Raw genomic sequence first — 22,889 nt, forward strand, 5'->3', positions numbered from 1 at the left:
CCAAATACACCCTCAACAATTCTGGTTGCTCCCACATCTGTGCTTAGAGCTGTCTGATAGTCTATGCATGAGGGGAAAAAAAATTTCTCCTTTTCTGAACGTAAATATAAGTAGCAATTTCTTTTCTTACATTTCTACTCTGGTTCAATATTATACAGTCACAACTTTTAAAGCAATCTATCAAACATTTTATTCAAATTAGTATACAAATTTTGGTTCTTCTTTCAACTCCTGGTGGGGTTAGGATTTAAATTGTTACATGGTTTTTTTAATGCATTTACATAATTTTTTCTGACGAATTCAGAATTTTGTTTCTTTATCTCTCTGGAAGATAATCATCTCAGATTACTGTAATCATGATGTGCCCAGTAACACTGTTTGATTCTCTTTGCTGAGATGTGGGAAGTCACCTCTCTAAAACTGTTCATCCTCAGAGCAAAATCCACTCTTTCCTACTCTCACATAGCAAACCAGATGCCCAAAAATCCAGACAAAGTGAGTTATTTGTGTTCCAGTTAAAATGGCTTATATCCAAAAGACTGGCAATAACAAATGTTGGCAAGGATGTGGAGAAAAAGGAACCCTTGTACCCTGCTGGTAGGAATGTAAATTAGTACAACTACCATGGAGAACAGTTTGGAGGGTCCTCAAAAAACTAAAACTGGCTGGGCACAGTAGCTCATACCTGTAATCTCAGCACTTTGGGAGGCCGAGGCAGGTGGATCACCAGAGGTCAGGAGTTCGAGGCCAGCCTGGCCAACATGATGAAATCCCATCTCTACTAAAAATACAAAAAAAAAATTAGCCAGGCATGGTGGCAGGTGGCTGTAATCCCAGCTACTCGGGAGGCTGAGGCCAGATAATCACTTGAACCCGGGAGTCAGAGGTTGCAGTGAGCTGAGGTCATGCCACTTCACTCCAGCCTGAGCAACAACAGCGAAACTCCGTCTCAAAAAAGAAAAACAAGACAAAACTAAAACTAAAAATAGAGCTACCATATGATCCGGGTATACCATATATACCACTGCTGGGCATATATCCAAAAGAAAGGAAATCAGTATATCGAGAAGATTATCTGCACCTCTGTGTTTGCTGCAGTGCTGTTTACAATATCCAAGATTTAGAAGTAACTTGAGTGTCTATCAACATTCAAATGGATAAAGAAAATGTGATACATATACACAATGGAGTACTAATTCAGCCATAAAAAAGAATGAGATCCTGTCATTTGCAACCACATAGACAGAATTGGATATCATGTTAAGTGAAATAAGCTAGGCACAGAAAAACAAACATTCCATGTTCTCACTTATTTGTAGGATATAAAAATCAAAACAATTGAACTCATGGATATAGAGAGTAGAAGGATGGTTATCAGAGTCTGGGAAGGGTAGTGGGGGGCTTGCAGGAAGAGGGGGATGGTTAATGGGTACAGGAAAATAGGATCAAATTGACCTAGTATTTGATAGCACAACAGGGTAACTACAGTCAATAATAACTTAATTGTGTACTTTAAAATAACTAAAAGGGTAGAATTGGATTGTTTATAACACAAAGGATAAATGCCTGAGGGGATGGATACCCCATGTTCCATGATGTGATTAATATGCATTACATGTTTGTATCAAAATATCTCATATGCCCCATAAGTATATATATAGCCACTTAGGTACCCACAAAAATTAAAAATATTTTTTAAGTGAGTGATTTGTCAAAAGATCTTGGTAATCGGCACTCAAGGTGGTGGGTAGTTTTCAGAATTGTAATATTTCCATCCAAATATTTGCAATCTTATAGGTGGGTTATTGGCTGAGTTGTTCTTGTTGTACTTAATATCTTTAGTTCTTCCTTTCTTGACAAGTATTTGAGAAAGCCATCTGTTCAGAAACATTCCCGTTCACATTTAACTCTACGGATGCTCTGGAACTCTCAGAGCTGGGCACCTTTCCTCCAGGGTAGGAGTGGCTCTCCAATAGAATCACTCAAGCTCTACCTTCACAAGGGCCACTTAGTTTTCAACTTATTTTAAGCTTTAAAAAAAGCAATTTAAGCACTTGATATGCTACTTTTTTAGGAGGGGATATTGGGAAGTCTCAGAGAAATAATGTTGCAAATCCAGGCTCTGAGAGCTTGCCATCTAAAACCAATAGCAAGAATACAGACACCAATAGGAACAGAGAGAATAAGTGGATGTCGAAAACAAGAATGCATTCTGCTGTTTGGCACTCTAGAGAATATCCTGGCTCATAGCAGTGCAAATTGCTCTTGCTTTAGAAAAATAACCCAGCTGAACATCTGCTTTGTGTGAAAGGTAAGTCTTCCTTCAGGCCATGAACTGGAAGAAGTCCTGAAGAAGGAGAAAGCAAGAGGGCTAAATTTTCTCTGTTTGAGGAAATTTGGAATTTCAGAGCTGTTCAGGAACAACCGGAGACAAGAAGAGGGGGCAAGACAGAAGAAGGATGTGAGGAACTGACAAAAAATTAGAGAGGTCCAAGTAGGAACTGAGGCACCAGCCAACAAGAAATGCCCTAGTCCTGTGTTACTGAGAGTTAAAGAGATAAAACCTAGTGCGGGGCAAAATGGGATGTTAGAAAGGATGGCACAGAAAGCTTTCATGCTAAAGTCAGGTGGGTCATTCATGTTCTCAGGTCCAGGGTTAATTCATATGAAGTCTTTAAGGCATGTAAGAAGAAAAGTGATTCCTCGATTCCTCGGACCAGGTCAATTGACACTGTAATTAAAAACCAATTGTCCTCTTTCAAAACCCTAAAATGATATGCCAGAGTAAAGCTGGTGACTCCAAAATCTAAAGAATATTTAAAACTACAGGCCAGGCGCAGTGGCTCACGCCTGTAATCCCGGCACTTTGGGAGGCCAAGGCAGGCGGATCACCTGAGGTCAGGAGCTCGAGACCAGCCTGGCCAACATGGTAAAACCCCATCTCTACTAAAAACATAAAAAAATTAGCCAGGCATGGTGGCATGCACCTGTAATCCCAGCTACCCAGGAGGCTGAAGCAGGAGAATCACTGGAACCCAGGAGGCAGAGGCTGCAGTAAGCTGAGATTGCACCACTGCACTCCAGCCTAGGTGACCAAGCAAGATTCTATCAAAAGAAAAAAAAAAAAAAAAAAAAAAACACCTACAAAGTACTTTTTAGACCCAACATAGACCCTCTTAGGCCAGGGGTGATTACAAGAGTATGTTTTTTGGAGATTTCGATACATATCCAGTGGTCTGCGCCTAAGCAACTTGAAAAATATATTGAAATTTCAAAAATAATTGTTGAGGCTCTTTGTCAAAAACAGTGGCACATATTGTGTAAGGTAAATGCACACAGTGTTATTTGCCAAATTAAAAACAAAAAACAGGACCAAATTCTGAATCCTCCTCCTGAGGTTTACCACCATTGTTCTAATGTCAGGCTTCTCCAGCTACTTTCATCTACCGATTAATTCAGAAGGAGAAAGTATGTATGAAGCAACCTCCATGTCAACTACAAATAGCTGCTGAAAGAAATAAAATAAAAAATATGTTACCAGAATGGAACAGAAAAGTGAAGGATAAACCAAGGATCAGGGTGAGTTATTAACAATCTACATGAAAAACGAGGCCTTGGCTCACAGGACACGCTAGCTGTAGGCCATCCATGGTACTCTGATTCCCTCCTGGGAACAATGTCCTGGGAGACCAAATCATGAATCTAAGATAACAATATATCTTACAAAATAGGCAGGGAATGTCAAGGCAAATGTGCCATTCGTACCCAGTGCCCAAAAAGGGGCCTGTTTTCCCTGTTAGCATGAGTCTGACTCATATCCCACATACTAAGTGGGTTGAGTATTGGGGTTTTGAGAGGTGAGTCAAGAGGCTCCAGATGCCCACATGTTATTTTCACTGTGAGGTGGGACACTCATCATTAGAACACCCTCCAAAAGAGCTATGTTGGTCACTTGTTCATTTCGGTGTGCATGATCTAAATCGTAATAGTTTTTAGAAAGTGTATAAGCTGCCTATTAAAAAGTCGACCTCCAAAGTCACAATAGTTTTAAGACTTCCATTGTGAAACAGGTGCTTAGAAAAATCAATCTATAGCAAGAGTAAATTAACTGATTTTTTAAAAATTTTAATCACCCTAGACTACTTTTATTCAATGAATGTGACACCAAAGACAGTGAGATTTGCTTTTTCTTTCTTTAAGGAAAACAACAAATGCCAGAAAAAAAAGGCAAAAGGATGAAATGATCTTTCCAGGTTACTAAATTATTGGTCAAATTAATTATTCATTATTGTCAATGAATATTGATTAAACAGTCACAGTTTGATTAGCACAATATGAAGAACTATTTTCTTTTATTTCTTAGACCTCTGTCTAAGCCTGAGGTCTTTAATCATTTATGTCCCATTTCTACCAGAAAAATGCTTGTGAAGGACAGTCTGGTCACCTCTTTCTTACTCAAAACCCCCCATAGTTTCTCCCTTGCCGACCAAGTCTGAAAGCTTTCCAACATTTTCTGACTCACTTTTACTCTTCTCCTCATGCACTCTACACTGTACCTTCCTGGAACTACTCACTGTCACCTGTACAAATTCCTGCATTTACTCTAACCCTTTGCTCATTCTGTTTCCTGAGCCTGGAGTGCCTCTTGCCCCAATCTTCATAATCTTCACCCAATTTACATGTCTTTTTCTCCCCATCTTCATTCTCTCCTCACAATGTAAAAATTAAATATACACATGGTTATTTATCTTTGCCTTATGTATAACAAATCCCTTTTCCAGTATGTCATTGTTATTTTGTTTTGCTTACTAGATAATGGTATTATCTAGCAGAAGACTAGCTATCTTGGTTTTAACTTTGTAACCTGGTGTCTTCCCTGGTTTCTGGACCATAGTAGGTGTCCAATATGCATTTGTGACTAGAAATACAGGGGCAGCAAGAAAAGGAAAAGGGAAGGAGGAGGAGGAGGCAAGGAGGAAGAACAGGACCAGAGGGAGAGACAGAGAGAGAGAGAAAAGAAGGAGAAGGAGGAGGAGGAAGAGGAGGAGGAGGAGAGAAAAACTGGGAGGAAGAAGGAAGTGAATGAAGGGAAGAGGGAGAAAGAAATTCAGTTTGTTCTAGTCTAATTGGCATTTAGGAAAGTTTCAGATGTGGGCTCTACCTTCCCTTGTCTGCTCTTTCACCTCCTATTCACTTCTTATTCACCCAAACTTTGTTCCCATCCCTCCACTGAAATGGTCTTACTAAGGTCAACAAAAGCCCCTTGATATGGTTTGGATGTTTTCTTCTTTCAAAATCTCATGTTGAAATGTAACCTCCAATGTTGGCAGTGTGGACTGGTAAGAGGTGTTTGGATCATGGGGGTGGATCCTTCATGAATGGCTTGATGCTGCCCTCACAGTAATGAGTGAGTTCCCACTCAATGAACTCATGTGAAAGGTTGTTTAAAAGAGCCTTGTACTTCCCCGCTCTCTCTCTCTCTCTCGCTGCCTCTCTCACCATGTGACATAGTGTCTCCCTTTGCCTTCCACGATGATTGTAATCTTCCTGAGGCCCTCACCAGAAAGAGATGATGGCACTAGGCTTCACGTACAGCCTGCAGAACCATGAAGCAAATAAATCTCTTTTCTTTATAAATTACCCAGTCCAAGGCATGTGTATGTATTAGTCTGTTTACATAGGTGGGTATTAGTTTGTCTATAGTGACACAGACAGACTAACACATACCTACTTGCCAAATCTGGAGGTAATCACCTCCATCACTCTTTTCTTGGAAATCTCTCCACATCTGAATTTTGTGACATCCTCTTTCTTGCTTTTCCTTATATCTCTTTTATTCTTGCATCTCTGACCCCTGTGCTGCATCCATTTCCTCTAACCAGCCTTTAAATTTGGCGATTTTCAGTATTCTTCATCTTCCCTTTCCCCCTTTCATGCTGCATACTCTCTGGTTAAACTTATTCGTTCCCAAGGTTTCAAATTAGTTGCCATAGTTAATAATTCCCAATCTACATTCCTGACCTTCTCATCTCCTGAACTCCATTCATATCTATGTTGCCAAGCATCTATGATACATCTCTTCCCAGCCACCAACTTAAGTTTACAATGTCAAAACTGTCAGTTTTTTTTTCCCAAGATGGCAGATTAGAGACTTTCAGTGTGCCTCACTCATGTGGAATTAGTGAGATAGTACATAAATATCAACTCTGTGAGCTTTAATTCAAGAAGAAAAATAGGAATCCACCATCATTGTGAAGGACACCCCAGATCCCAGAGATGAGAACACCAGAAAACAATCCCTGTGACAGCATCCATCTGATAAAAATGAGTCAAGCCCCAGTTCATGAGAGGGGCAGAGATCCTCCCCTATAACTCTCCCTTCCAATGGGAATTTGAGCAACCCAAGCTTAGGGAGAGTTATTTTGTTTCTCCCAAGCCCTGGAGCTAACTTGAGGAGAGGCTTAGAGATGCTGTGACAGAAAGATACCATGAAGAACTACAGACATTTTCTCAGACCCAAAACTGAGAGCAGGAAGTCATTTTTAATCTGGACATATAAAAAGTTCTTTGGTAATCCGGCAGCATGACCATGGAGGCACTTTAGTCACAGGCCAGAGATTGCAGCATTTGCTCTGAAACAGGGCAGGGGCCTTCACAGCCAGAACTATGGAAAGCATCTCAGCAGTAGGTGTTGGAAGTGTGCTGTCTCCCGTCATAAGCCTGGGGTGGGAGGAAAGCTGCTATACCTGCAATTTCTCCTGGGTGGCAAGACTTGCAGCCAGAGCCAGCTTGACGACTTGGAACAGGTCTGCACGTGCCATGGCTGGATGACCCATCTTGTTCCTCTGAGATTGTGGTGCAGCAAGGCCCTCTCTGCTCCACACTCAGGCAGAAATCCAGGTGTCTGGAGCACTTACTTGCCTGGAACAGCAGACTGAGCTTCCCCACCCTTCATGGGCATAGATGGTGGTACAGTGGGACTCTCTCTGCTCCATACTTACACAGATCTCCGGAAATTCAGAGCACCCACTCACCTGGATCAGCAGCCTGACCTGTACCACAGTTCCTGTACAGAGATTCTGATGCAGAGAGGCCCTGTCTGCTTCATATCCAGACAGATTTCCAGGAATTTGTAGCACCTGCATTAGGAAGCCTCATCAGCCCCACCCTTCCTGGACATACACTGCGGTGCAGGGGTGCCCTCTCTGCTACACATCCAGGCAGATCAGGCATTTAGAGCACTGCTCTCCTGAATGAGAAGCCTGAGCCACCCTACCCATCCTGCACAGATATCTTGGTGCAGGGGGACCCTCTCTGCTCCACACCTAGGCAGATCTCCAGGCATCTGGAGTTTCCACTCTCCTAGATTAGGAGTTTAGGCCACCCCACCCCCCGTGCAAAGAACTGGGGACCAAGGATGTTTCCCAGCTCCACACCTAGGCACAACTCTGAGTACTTGGTGGCTGCAACTGGATTCTACCTCAGCAGCAGTGATGGTGCCTGCTATCAGGGGACATATAAGTAAACCTGCCTAATCCAACCCTACTCTCCATGGCCCCTGCCACACTAGAACTGAACAGTGAGCTGAGACCACTGTGTATTCCACATGTCAGCCCATTACCTGAGGCAACAGAGAGCTTCTGCCAATAAACAAGGATCAAGTACATAAGCCGCTGTGTTGGCTGCAGCTAGGTCTTACCTATAAGCACCATCTACTGGCTTGCAGGTTGAACTGCACAACCCAATATAATATCTATCTAAAGATCTGAATAGGGCTATAGAAGTAAAGCCAAAAGACCCTACCCAACATACTCTATGGTCACACTCCTAGGGAAGGGGAGAAAGACAAAGGGAAAGAAAAAGTAATATTATTATAGAGAAAGAAAAAGAAAGAAAAAATCTATCTACACAATAATAATTATAAAAATTAGAAATGCTAGCATCTCCAGATGAGAAGGAAGCAGCACAAGAATTCTGGAACTATGAAAAATATAAATGTAGTGACACCACCGAAGGACAGCACTAGCTCTCCAACAATGGTCCATAACCAAAATGGAAGCTCAGAAACGACATATAGAAAAATGAAAGCATGGATTGCCAAGAGGCTTAATGAGATCCAAGACAAGGTTGAAAAGCAACCCAAAGAGAAGTCTATAGTGATCCAGGAAATTAAGAGATAAATATCTTAAAAGGAAGTCAACTGGAATTCTGGAACTGAAAAACTCACTTAGGGAATTTAAAAATACAATTGAAACCTTTATCAATAGACTAGACAAGCAGAAGAAAGATTTTCAGAGTTTGAACACTGGTCTTTCAAACTAACCCAAGTCAGATAAAAATAAAGAAAAAAGAATTTTAAAAATGAGCAAAGGCTTTGAGAAATTGTGTGATTATGTGAAGCAACCAGTTCTACAAATTACTGGCATTCCTGAGAGAGAAAAAGCAAGCATCCTGAGAAATATATTTGAGGATAATTCAAGAACACTTCCCTTATCTTGCTAGAGAGGTAGACATCTATATACAAGAAATCCAGAGAACACCTGCAAGAAACTGTATAAAATGAAAATCAGCAAGACCCAAGGCATACATTCACCAGACTGTACGAAGTCAATGCTAAAGAAAAAAAGTTTAAAGGCATGCAGAGAAAAAGGACAGATAATTTAGAAAGGGAATCTTATCAGGTTAACAGCAGACTTGCCAGCAGAAACGTTACAAGCCAGGAGAGATTGTGGACCTATTTTACATATTCTTAAATAACAGGAATTCCAACCATGAATTTCATATTGCACCAAACTAAGCTTTATAAATGAAAAAGAAATAAAATATTTTTCAGACAAGCAAGCACTATAGGAATTTGTTACCAGTAGACTAGCCTTACAAGAGAGCTTTAAGAGAGTTCTAAACATGAGAATAAAAGAACAATACCTACTGCCACAAAAATGCACTTAAGCACATAGCCTACAAATCCTATAAAACAACCGCACAATAGAAACTACAAAGTAACCAGCAAACAACTTCACGATAGGATCAAAACCTCTTATATTAGTATTAACCTTGAATGTAAACAGTCTAAAAGTTCCATATAAAAGTCACAGAGTGGCAAATTGGATTAAAAAACAAGACCCATTCATCTGCTGTCTTCAACAGACCCATCTCACACATAATGACCTCCATAGGTTCAAAGTAAAAGGTTGGAGAAAGATCTACCATGCAAATGGAAAAGCAAAAAAGAGCAGGGGTTGCTTTTCTTATATCAAATGAAAAAGACTTTAAACCAACAATAGTAAACAAAAAAAGGAGACAGATGGGCATTATGTAATTATAAAGGTTTCAATTCAACATTTAACTATGCTAAATATGTATGTACCTAACATTGGAGCACCAGAATTTATAAGACAAGTACTTCTAGATCTATGAAAAGACTTACTCTGCCATGCAATAACAGCAGAAGATTTGAACACCCCACTGAGAGCATTAGATAGATCACCAAGGCAGAAAACTATCAACAAAATTCTGGACTTAAATTTGACACTTGACTAATTGGACCTAATAGACATCTACCACATGCTCCACCCATCAGCACAAAATATCCATTTTTCTTATCTGCATATGGATTGACCATATGTTCAACAATAAAGTGTGACTCAAAAAATTTAAAAAATCAAAATCATACCATACTCTTGGACAACAATGAAATAAAAATAGAAATCAATACGAAGAAGACAAGAAGATCAGTAAAAATCACACACTAACATGAAAATTAAATAATTTGATCCTAAATGACTTTTGAGTAAACAACAAAATCAAGACAAAAATTTTAAAAAATCATTTAAATAAATGAAAACAGAGACATAATGCATAGGCTGTCCTTGTACTGCTGTAAAGAAATACTTGAGACTGGGTAATTTACAAAGAAAAGAGGTTTAATTGGCTCATGGTTCTGCAGGCTATACAGGAACCATAGTGGTTTCTGCTTCTGGGAAAGCCTCAGTAAACTTACAAACTTACAGTGGTAGAAAGTGAAGGGGAAGTAGGTACATCTTGCATGGCAGAAGCAGGAGCGAGAGAGAGAGCGGGTAGGTGCTACTCACTTTTAAACAACCAGATCTTGTGAAAACTCTATCAGAGGCATAGCACTAGGGGGTGGTACTAAACCATTCATGAGAAACCACCCCTATGGTTCAATCATCTACCACCAGCCCCCACCTCCAACATTGGAGATCATAATTCAACACGAGATTTGAGCAGGGATGCAGATCCAAACCGTATCATTCCACCCCTGTTCCCTCCCAAATCTCTTTTCTTCTCACATTTCAAAATATAATCATGCCTTCCCAACAGTCCCCCAAAGTCTTAACTCATTTCAGCATTAACTCAGAAGTCCAAAGTCTCATCTGAGAAAAGACCAGTCCCTTCTGCCTACGAACCTGTGAAATTTAAAAAAAAAAAAAAAAAAAAAAAGTTAGTTACTTCCATGATACAACAGGAGTATAAGCATTTGGTAAATGCTCCCATTCCCAAAGGGAGAAATCAGTCAAAAGAAAGTGACTTCAGGCCCCATGCAAGTCCAAAACCCAGCAGAACAGTCACTAAATCTTAAAGCTCCAAAATAATCTTCTTTAATTCCATGTCTCACATCCAGGGCAAACTGGTGTGAGGGGTGAGCTCCCAAGACCTTGAGAAGCTCTGTCTTTGCGGCTTTGCAGCATTCAGCCACCCTTCCAGCTGCTCTCATTGACTGCTGTTGAGTGCCTGCAGTTTTTCCAGGCACAGAGTACAAGCTGTTGGTAGATATATTATTCTGAGGTCTGGAAGCTGGTGGCCTTCTCATAGCTCCACTAGGCAGTGCCCAAGTGGGGACTCTGAGGGGAATCCAACCCCACATTTCCTCTCTGCACTGCAGTGGTAGAGGTTCTCCATGAGGGTTCTGCTCCTGTAGCAGGCTTCTGCCTGGATATCCTGGCTTTTCCATATATCGTCTGAAATTTAGATGGAGGCTCCCAGCCTCAGCTCTTGCATTTTGTGCACCCACAGGCTTAACACCACATAGAAGCCACCAGGACTTACGGCTTGCACCATCTGAAGCAGTGGCCTGATCTGTACCTGGGCCTCCTTGAGTCAAGGGCCCCTGAAACCAGAGTAGGCAGGATGCAGGGAGCAGAGTCCCAAGGCTATACAGGGCAACGGGGCCCTGAGCTGGGCCCATGAAACCATTTTTCCCTCTTCTTTACATCAGTTCCCAATAAGTTCCCCATCTCCATCTGAGACCTTCTCAGCCTGGCCTTTTATGTCCATAGCACTATCAGCATTTTGGTCACAACCATTCAGCAAGTCTCTAGAAAGTTCCAAACCTTCCTTCATCTTTCTGTCTTCTGCTGAGCCTTCTACACTCTTCCAACCTTTGCCCATTATCCAGTTCCAAAGTCACTTCCATATATTCAGGTATCTTTACAGCAATGCCCCATACCTAAGTACCAATTTTCTGTATTAGGCTGTTCTTGCACTGCTATAATGAAATAACTGAGATTAGGTAATTTATAAAGAAAAGAGATTTAGTTGGCTCAGACTTCTGTAGGCTGTACAGGAAGGATAGTGGCTTCTGCTTCTGGGGAGGCCTCAGAAAAATTACAATCCTGGCATAAGGTGAAGGGAAAGCAGGCATATCTTACACGGCAGGAGCAGAAGCAAGAGAGAATGAAGAGATGCTGCATACTTTTAAACAACCAGATCACATGAGAAGTCTATCACAGAACAGCACTGTGGGGATGGTGCTAAACCATTTATGAGGAACCATCCAATGGTCCAATCACCTACCACCAGGCCTCACCTCCAACACTGGGGATTAAAATTTGACATGAGATTTGGGTGGGGACACAGATTCAAACCATATCACATAACATAGCAAAATCTCTAGGAGGCAGCAAATGTAATGTTAGTAGAAAAGTTTATAAACCTAAAAACATACCCCCAAAAAGTTAGAAAGTTCTCACGTGAATAACCTAACATTACACCTAGAGGAACTAGAAAAACAAAAACAAACTGACCACAAAGCTACCAGAAGAGAAGAAATAACTAAAATCAGAGTGGAATTGAATGTATTTGAGATCCAAAAGTCCATAGAAAGAATCAACAAAACCAAAAATGTCGGTTTTTTTAAAGATTGACAAGATCAATAAACTGCTAGCTAGACTTACAAGGAAAAAGGAGAGAAGATCCAAATAAGCACAATTAGAAACAACAAAGGAGACATTACAACCAATCCCACAGAAATTGAAAAGATCCTCAGAGACTATCATGAACACCTCTATGCACGTAAACTAGAAAATCTAGAGGAAATTGATAGATTCCTAAAAATATACAGTATCCCAAGATTGAATCAGGAAGAAATCGAAACACTGAACAAACCAATATAGAGTTCTGAAAGTGAATCAGTACAAACAAAAAAACCCAGATCAGATGAATTCACATCTACAAAGAAGAGCTGATAACAATTCTATTGAAACTCTTGCAAAAAATCAAGGAGTAGTTACTCCTCCCTAAATCATTCTATGAAGCCAGCATCATCCTGGCAAAGACACAACAAAAAAAGAAAACTACTGTCCAATATCCCTGATAGATGCAAAAATCCTCAATAAAATACTAGTAAACAGAATCCAACAGCACATCAAAATGTTAATTCACCATGATCAAGTAGGCTTTATTCCTGGGATGCAAGGTTGTTTTAACATATACAAATCAATAAATGTGATTCACCACATAAAAATAATTAAAAACAAAAACCCTGTGATCATCTCAATAGATGTGGGAAAAGTTTTCAATAAAATCCAACATCCTTTCATGATAAAAAAAATCTCAAGAAAGTAGGCATCAAAGAAACATACCTCTTTTGCTGTGCAGAAGTTCTTTAGTTTAATTAGATCCCATTTGTTGATTTCAGCTTTTGTTGCAATTGTTTTTGGCATTTTCATCATGAATTCTTTGCCCATGCCTATGTCCAGAATGGTATTGCCTAGGTTTTCTTCCAGAGTTTTTATGGTTTTGGGTTTTACATTTAAGTCTTTAATGAATCTTGAGTTAATTTTTGTATAAGGTGTAAGGAAGGGGTCCAGTTTCAGTTTTCTGCATATGGCTAGCCAGTTTGCCCAGCACCATTTATTAAGTAGGGAATCCTTTCCCCATTACTTGTTTGTGTCAGGTTTGTTGAAAATCAGATGGTTGTAAATGTCTGGTGTTATTTCTGAAGTTTATATTCTGATCAGTCGGTCTGTATGTCTGTTTTGGTACCAGTACCATGCTGTTTTGGATACTATAGCTTTGTAGTATAGTTTGAAGTCAGGTAGCAGGACGCCTTCAGGTAGCAGTTTTGTTCTTTTTGCTTAGAATTGTCTTGCCTATATGGGCTCTTTTTTGGTTCCATATGAAATTTAAAGTTGTTTTTTCTAATTCTGTGAAGAATGTCAATGGTACTTGAATGGGAAAAGCATTGAATCTATAAATTACAGCAAAAGAAACTATCATCAGAGTGAATGGGCAACCTACAGAATGTGAGAAAAGTTTTGCAATCTACCATCTGACAAAGGTCTAAAATCCAGAATCTACAAGGAACTTAAACAAATTTACAAGAAAAAAACAAACAACCTCATAAAAGCAGATGATATGAACAGGCACTTCTCAAAAGAAGAGATTTATGCAGCCAAAAAACATATGAAAAAAAGCTCAATATCATTGATCATTTTAGAAAAATGCAAATCAAAACCACAATGAGATACCATCCCATGCCAGTCAGAATGATGATTATTAAAAAGTCAAGAAATAATAGATACTGGCGAGGCTGTGGAGAAATAGGAATGTTTTTACACTGTTAGTAGGAATGTAAATTATTTCAACCATTGTGGGAGACAGTGTGGCAATTCTTCAGGGATCTAGAACCAGAAATACCATTTGACCCAGCAATCCCATTACTGGGCATATACCTAAAGGAATATAAATCATTCCATTACAAAGACACATGCATACATATGTTTATTATAGCACTATTTACAATAGCAAAGACATGGAACCAACCTAAATGTCCATTAATGATAGACTGGATAATGAAAAGTGGTACATATACACCATGGAATATTATGCAGCCATAAAAAGGAATGAGATCATGTACTTTGCAAGGACATAGATGAAGCTGGAAGCCATCACCCTCAGCAAACTAACACAGGAACAGAAAACCAAACACCACATATCTCACTCATAAGTGGGAGTTGAACAATCAGAACACATGGACACAAGGAGGGAAACAACACAAATTGGGGCCAGTCAGGGGCTGGGGGGAAAGGGGAAGGAGAGCATTAGGACAAATGGCTAATGCATGTGGGGCTTAAAACCTAGATGATGGGTTGATAGGTGCAGCAAACTACCATGGTACATATATACCTATGTAACAAACCTACACATTCTGCACTTGTATCCCAGAACTTAAAGTAAAGAAGGAAGGAAGGAAGGAAGGAAGGAAGGAAGGAAGGAAGGAAGGAAGGAAGGAAGGAAGGAAGGAAGGAAGGAAGGAGGGAGGGAGGGAGGGAGGGAGGGAGGGAGGGAAGGAAGGAAGGAAGGAAGGAAGGAAGGAGGGAAGGAAGGAAGGAAGGAATCAAGGAAGGAATCAAGGAAGGAAGGAAGGAAGGAAGGAAGGAAGGAAGGAAGAAAGAAAGAAAGAAAGAAAGAAAGAAAGAAAGAAAGAAAGAAAGAAAGAAAGAAAGAAAGAAAGAAAGAAAGAGAAAGAAACCTCAAAATAATAAGAGCCATCTATAACAAACCCACAGCCAGTATTATACTGAATGGGCAGAAACTGGAAGCATTTCCATCAAGAACTGGAATAAGACATGAATGCCCACTCTCACAACTCCAGTTCAACGTGGTACTTGGAAGTGTTAGTCATAGCAATCAAGCAAGAGAAAGAAACAAAAGGAATCCAAATAGGAAACGAAGTCAGACTTTCTCTCTTCACTGATGATACAATTCTACATTTAGAAAACCCTAAAGACTCTGCCAAAAGGCTCCTGGAACTTACAAACAACTTCAGTAAAGTTTCAGATACAAAACCAGTGTGCAAAAATTAGTAGCATTATTAGTACACCAATAATGTTCAAGTTGTGAGCCAAATCAAGAACGTATTTTCATTTACAATAGCCATTTAAGGCCAGGTGTGGTGGCTCACACCTGTAATCCCAGCACTTTGGGAGGCCAAGGCGGGCGGGTCACCTGAGATCAGGAGTTCGAGACTAGCCTGGCAACATGGTGAAACCCCATCTCTACTAAAAATAGAAAAATTAGCCAGGCATGGTGGCACAGTTCTAGCTACTTGGGAGGCTGAGGCAGGAAAATTGCTTGAATCCAGGAGGCAGAGATTGCAGTGAGCCAAGATTGCACCATTGCACTCCAGCCTGGGCAATAAGAGAGAAACTCCATATCAAAAAAAAAAAAAAAAAAAAAATGCCATTTAAAACATAAAATAACTAGGAATACACCTAACCAAGGAAGTGAAAGAGGTCTTTATAAGGAGAACTAAAAAACACTGCTGAAAGAAAGCATAGATGACCCAAACAAATGCAAAAACATTCTATGCTTATGGATTGGAAGAATCAATATTGTTAAAATGGCCATACTGCCCAAAGCGATCCACAGATTCAATACCTTCTAACAAACTATGAATGTCATTTTTCACAGAATTAGAAAAAAAAAACTATTCTGAAATTTATATAGAGCAAAAAAGAACCAAAACAGTCAAGGCAATTCTAGCAAAAGAACAAAACCGGAGGCATCATATCACTGACTTCAAAATATACTAAAAGACAACAGTAAGCAAAACAACATGGTGCTGGTACAAAAATAGACCCATAGACCAAAGGAGCAAAATAAGAACCCAGAAATAAAGCCATACACCTACATCCATTTGACCTTCAACAAAGTTGACAAAAATAAGGAATAGAGGAAGGACTCCCTGTTCAACAAATAGTGCTGGGATAGCTGGTGAGCCATATGCAGAAGAATGAAACTGGACCCCTACCTCTCCTCATGTATAAAAATTACCTCAAGAAAGATTAAATATTTAAATGTAAGACCTCATACTATACCAATCCTGGAGAAAAATCTGGGGAATCCCATTCTGGACATCAACCCTGGGGAAGAATTTATGACTAAGTCCTCAAAAGCAATTACAACGAAAACAAAAATTGACAAGTAGAACCTAATTGAACTAAAGAGCTTCCACACAACAAAAGAAACTATCAACAGTCTACAAAATGGGAGAATATATTGGCAAACTATGCACCTGACAAATGTCTAATATTCACAATCTATAAGGAAATTAAACAATTGAATGAGGAATAACAAACAGCCCCATTTTCAAATGGGCAAAAGACATGAGCATACACTTCTCAAAAGAAGACATTCAAGAAGCCAAAAAACAGTGAAAAAATGCTCAACACCACAAATTATCAGATAAATGCAAATCAAAACCACAATGAGATACCATCTCACACCAGTCAGATTGGCTATGATTTAAAAATTCAAAAAACAACAGATGTTGGCAAGGCTGCAGAGAAAGGAGAACACTTATACACTGTTGGTGGAAATGTAAATTAGTTCAGCCACTGTGGAGAGCAGTTTGGAGCTTTCTCAAAGAACTTAAAATAGAACTACCATTCCACCCAGCATTCCCATTACTTCATACATACCCCCCAAAACCCACATTGTTCTACCAAAAAAAGACATGTTGACTTGCATGTTCACTGCAGCACTATTCACAATAGCAAAGACATGGAATTAACCTAGGTGCCCATCAATGGCGGATTAGATAAAGAAAATGTAGCACATACATACCATGGAATACTAAGCAACCATAAAAAGAATATTTGCAGAAATATGGATACACGTGGGGGCCATTATCTTAAGCAAATTAATGGAGAAACAGCAAACCAAATACCATATGTTCCCACTTATAAGTGGGAGCTAAACATTCGACAGTCATGGACATAAAGATGACAACAATAGACACTGGGGACTACTAGAAGGGAACAGGAAAAAGGGGGAAAGGGCTGAAAAACTAACTGTTGGGTACTATGCTCAGTAAGTACCTGGCTTACAGGATCAGTTATACCTTGGCATCACTCAATATACCCAGGTAACAAACCTACACAGGTACCCTCTGATTCTAAAATAAAAGTTGCAATTATGTTTTTAAATGAGCCAAAAACCTTAACAGACACCTCACCAAAGAATATATACAGATGGCAGCTAAGCATCTGAAAAGATGTTCCACATCATATGTTATCAGGGAAATGCAAATGAAAACAATGAGATACCACTATGAACCTACTGGAATAGCCAAAACCCAGAACATTGACACCAGCAAATGCTGGTAAGAATGTGGGGCAATAGGAACACTCATTCACTGCTGGTAGGAATGCAAAATGGTACCACCACTTTGCTAAACAGTCTGGCAGTTTCTTAAAAAAACAGACAAACTCTTACCACACAATTCAGCAATTGGACTCTTTGGTATTTACCCAGAGGAGTTTTAAACATACAGCCCCACAAAAACTTGCATAGAGATGTTTATAGCAGCTTTATTCATAATTACTAGAACTTGAAAGCAACCAAGATGTCCATCAGAAGGCAAATGGATAAACAAACACTCATACATCAGGCAATAGAATACAATTCTGTGCTAAAAGGAAATGAGCTATCAAGCCATAAAAGATATAGGGGAAACTTAAGTGCATATGATGAAGTGAAAGAAGTTCATCTGGAAAGAGTTCATACTGTATGACTATATGACATTCTGGAAAAGGCAAGACTATGGAAACAGTAAAAAGATCAATGGTTGCCATGGGTTAGCAGCAGGAAGAGGGAAAAGATGAATAGTCAAAATGCAGAAGTCAGTGAAAGCAATCTGTGATACTATAATGCTGGATACATCTTGTTATACATTTGTCCAAACCCATAGAATGTATAAGGCCAAGAGTGAGCCTTCATGTAAGCCATGAACTTTGGGAAATAATGATGAGTCAATGTGAGTTTATCAGTTGTAACAAAAAAATGTAGCACTCTGATGATGGTGTTATTATTGGGGGAGGAGACCCATGTGCAGGGTAAGGGGATAGCTGAGTAATCTCTGTACCTTCTCAATTTTGCTATGAACCTGAAACTATTCTAAAACAACTAAGGCTTTTAAAAAAATGCACCTTTAATGAAAAATGTGAAGATGTTCTTATGGAAACTCTATGAATTTAGGATATGAACATATAGCTATATATATCTACACATATATAATGGATTAAAAATTAAATAGCACAGAAACTATCATTTATAGAGTGAATTTCTAAAATGTATCTGATGGAATTAGGTAAATGAAAATTTAAAACTACAATGAAATACCTCTATATACCTAACTCAATTATTAAAATTCAAAAGACTAATAATGCCACAGGTTGACAAGGCTATGGAGCAACCAGGACTCTTATTCATTGCTGGCGGAAATGCAAAATGATACTACCACTTTGGAAAACAGTGTGGCAGTGCCTTATAATGTTAGCAGTAATACCACTCCTAAAAATAAAAACATATGTCCACAGGAAAAAAAAACAGAATGTCCCATGAACCCCCATAAGTTTATTCCTATTACATATATATTCCACTGCCTAGCCAGCTCACAAGGCCAGAAAAAAAAGAAGCTCTTTCTAAGCACTCCCTCCTGCAACTTATCACATCCAATCAGTTACTAAAGTTCCTTAATATTTTTCCATTCTCCACATTACTGCCTTCCTTGATGCAGAACATCATTACTTCAGGTCTAGGTGATATGGTTTGGCTGTGTCCCCACCCAGATCTTACCTTAAATTGCAGTTTCCATAATCCCTATGTGTCATGGGAGGGACCTGGTGGGAGGTAACTGAATCAATGGGGTGGTCACCCCATGCCCTTCTCGTGATAGTGAGTGAGTTCTAGCGAGATCTGATGGTTTTATAAGAGACTTTTCTCCTTTGCTCAGCATTTCTCCCTTTCTCAGCATTTCTCCTTTGCTCAGCATTTCTCCTTCCTGCCACCTTGCGAAGAAGGACATGTTTCCTTCCCTTTCTGCCATGATTGTAAATTTCTTGAGGCATCCCCAGCCCTGCAGAACTGTGAGTCAATCAAACCTCTTTCCTTTATAGATTACCCAGTCTCTGGTAGTTCTTTAGAGCAGTGTGAGAATGAACTAACACACTAGGTTACCACAAGAGCTTATAAAAGGTTTCCTAGTCTTTGGTCTTTCTTTCATTTGAGTCATCTTCTGAACTTTAGCCGATTCATTTTACTTTCGTAAAATGTAAATATGTTCATTTCACATCCTACGTATAATCCTTCAAAAGTATAACATTATCTTTAGGAAAAAACCTGAACTTCTTAGTTCTATATGTAGTTTCAAATTTCAAGCCAATCTTACTCTCTTTCATTGTTGGTTCATGCAGTGACCAATAATCATGGCCATTCACATCTAACTCAAAATCAGGGAGTGCAGTGAGGGGCCAATGATCCTTTTAGCCTGGTTTCCATCAGAACTCCCACACAAAACCTAATTAGCTCTTAGTTATCTCTTTCCTGAGCACTTCCTATTAATATTGTGTTGGCCTTTCACAGATTGCATACATGCAGAAACATGACAGACAAAAAAAAATCATTTTTATTAAAGGGCCATGGAGTTCTCCTGAGAGTAATATAGAATATGAAAAACAGATTATAATGTCATTTTATTAGACTACCCACTTGGGTAACACAAAAGTATAAGGCCAACAAGGCCTTATAGACTCAATCCCTCAAAAACTCTTTCTCTCTGCCAACACCTCTCTCTCCCACAATCCCACCCCCTTTCCCTGGTAACTCTTTTTTTTTTTTTTGAGACAGAGTCTTGCTGTATCACCAGGCTGGAGTGCAGTAGCACAATCTCAGCTCACTGCAACCTCTGCCTCCCAGGTTCAAGCAATTCTCCTGCCTCAGCCTCCCAAGTAGCTGGGACTAGAGGTGCATGCCAGCACACCCAGCTAATTTTTGTATTTTTAGTGGAGACGGGGTTTCACCATGTTGGCCAGGATGGTATCGATCACTTGGCCTCATGATCTGCCCACCTCGGCCTCCCAAAGTGCTGGGGTTACAGGCGCGAGCCACCATGCCCAGCCGGTGACTACTTTTTGATGTTATGAAAACTGGTGTAACATCCCATCCTCCAGAAGACTGATTCTTCCCCACATGGTACAGACATTTCGATCCTTAAACTCTCTTTATGTTTGTGTATTTGCCAAGTCAAGGAATGAGACCTCTGCCAGTTGTAAACAGAGGTTCGCTTCTATGCAGACACTGCAGTTCCAGGGAACACAAGGTGGTCTCTGGTCACATTATATGGACAATGGTGAGTCCTCAGTCTCTGGCATCTCCACCAGTGAAAGCTATCATGGAGTTCCTCACAATTTACCTAGGAAGCAAGCTCACCTTGCTAAGGGTAACATAAGCTACCCCATCTCATATGAAGAAAGGATATCCTTCCTGTTAGTAAGACTCTGAGCCTGCCTGCCTCGTTTTATCTGTCATTTCTTAGACTTTGGGTGCAAATATTTGAGTTAATTTTAAGCTTCCCAACCCTTACCCATTTTGTCCTATGAAACAATAAACCTTGATTTATTATTCTGAGAGCCTGCAACTCTCCTGAGTCTGACCTAAGTTACAAAAGTCAACTTGCTGGCTGTAAATAGCACGAGGGTTAAATTCTCCCAAAATTGATAACTAGCAATTCCACTTTTGGCTTTGCCTTCAGCAGAAGGAAGGGAGGGAAGATTTTCATTCATCCCACTCCAACTGTAAGAATTTCACAACCCACACCATTCAGTTCCCCAATCTCACCTTCCACCACTCTGCTCCATAAGGGCCATGTGTCAGAATTACTTGCAGTTCCCATGCCATGCTCTCTAATGCTTCTGTACCTTTGCACATGTTATAATTTACAGCTTGGAGAATCTTCTCCACATTTATCTTTGCCCCCTCCGCTATTATTCCATCACTCTCCACTCCCTAGGTATCTTGTACTCATTAATTAAAACCTTGGAAGCTTTTTCATGCTCTGTTTTTCTCTTTGAACTGGCTGACCATCCTGTGTTCCCATACTAACTAAATACATCTCTATCATAACAAGGAAACACTGTATTGCCACTGTAGAATGATTGTCCATATCAGCCATGAGTAAACTCCTTGAGTTTATCCTAGAGATTGAGAATAATTTTGTATGCTTCTTTGCAACCCCAGAGTTTAGCAGTGCACCTGGTTCAAAGCCATTGTTCATCAATCGTCTTTTGAAAGACAGATAGATAGATGATAGATAGATACATAGATACATAGAAAAATAGATGATCGATAGAGAGATAAAATGATGTTAATAGTAAGCCTTTCACCAGAAAGAACATAATTCATTAAAGGAGTCTGATTTTGTCTCCCATCCAAGTGGAGAAGGATGTTGCATTAGGAAACAGCTTACTTCATTATATGAGGGCAGATTCTCTGAGGTCTTTTCCTGGCACATTTGTAAATGTGACTCTGGGAAAAATCAAAACCCAATATGCGGAGCAAATAAATATTTGTGTGCACACATGTGTGTATGTGTGTGCATGTACATGCACATGTGTGTCATGATGTAAGAATGGAAGTAGACACAGACTCCTGGGGAAGTGAATGTTAAAAGCAGAGTATATTTGTGGGGCATCTTTGTTACTGTGCCTCTCTTCCTAACTGGAAGTTGTCTGTGTTTTAGCACTTTCCAGAAGGCAACACCAATATTCCACCTTCAGCAGACCCCCTCAGTTTGATATTCTCCCAGAAACATAGGTTTCTCTGAAGAGAAGAGAAAAAGATCAAAAATAAGAAGCAGAGACTTTTGAATTATATTTAGATTCTCTGCCTCATTTTCTTTGGACCCAGTATCTAACTTCCTTAGGGATTCTGGCTCAAATGCTAATTAATGCCCATACTCACAGATGACATAAATAAGACACTAGATAAATCATATCAGATCCACATGCTGGAGCTGATAGAAATGTCCAATATACTAAAGCAGTGGTTTCCAAATATGTTTTTCTCAACATACACTCACACATTCCCAAACCGAAATAAATCTCACAAAGCAATGCAGTGTCCCCAATGTCCTAGTGCAGTTTTAAGCCATAATAACTTCAGAAGGATAAATGCTATAAAATTAAAACAGCATCATTTGGAAATTTATTTAAATGTAATATATACTTACTTAGTTTTATGAACTTTGAAAGATTACTTTTTTCAGTCAGTGTTTTCCATATTCAATCAGAGGGACTAAAACTAAAAATTACAAATGAGAAATGTATTTTTGAGAACAATTTAAAACTGAACTAAGTCTCTGGGGACACTATGTATATATTTTTAATACTTAGTATTCTCTGATATTATTCTCTATTTGACTTAATCAATCCTATTGTATTCAATTTGTTTTTTCTCAATGCTAGTCTCACTTCAATAAATTGGTTTCATGACCCATTAATGAAAACCACAACTCTAGAAGGCAGGAGTGTATGACTAGGTAAGAAAAACTTAGTCCTTTGTTGATTCAAGAGCTCAGTTATCCTGGGCTCAGTGATTTCCACATGCATTCATTTTACAGATATGCTAGTGAGGGAAAGCCATTAAAGCTATGGTAGGATGAAATTGGGGCCCCATGGCTATGAGTGTTGCTTCAGGAAGTCATCACTTTAACAAGGTCTAAAAGCAATGGATCCTTGGGATGCAATGATTCTGGGACACAATGGAATATTTTCTGGACTCAAGAAACATCGGAAAATATTTTACTT

The 22,889-nt window shown here is 39.5% G+C and overlaps 1 long non-coding RNA gene across 1 annotated transcript in view; it reads right to left on the bottom strand.

Moving 5' to 3' along the window:
* LOC144338324 (uncharacterized) overlaps window positions 1-19,013 on the bottom strand; it is a 105,846-nt gene extending 86,833 nt beyond the window's left edge. Inside the window, exon 1 of the long non-coding RNA XR_013412326.1 lies at window positions 18,883-19,013. This is a non-coding gene — a long non-coding RNA (uncharacterized LOC144338324). The remainder of the gene's footprint in view (window positions 1-18,882) is intronic.
* Window positions 19,014-22,889: the final 3,876 nt, after the last annotated feature.

Source organism: Macaca mulatta, chromosome 1 (assembly GCF_049350105.2).
Source record: "Macaca mulatta isolate MMU2019108-1 chromosome 1, T2T-MMU8v2.0, whole genome shotgun sequence".
NCBI classification, from domain to species: domain Eukaryota; kingdom Metazoa; phylum Chordata; class Mammalia; order Primates; family Cercopithecidae; genus Macaca; species Macaca mulatta.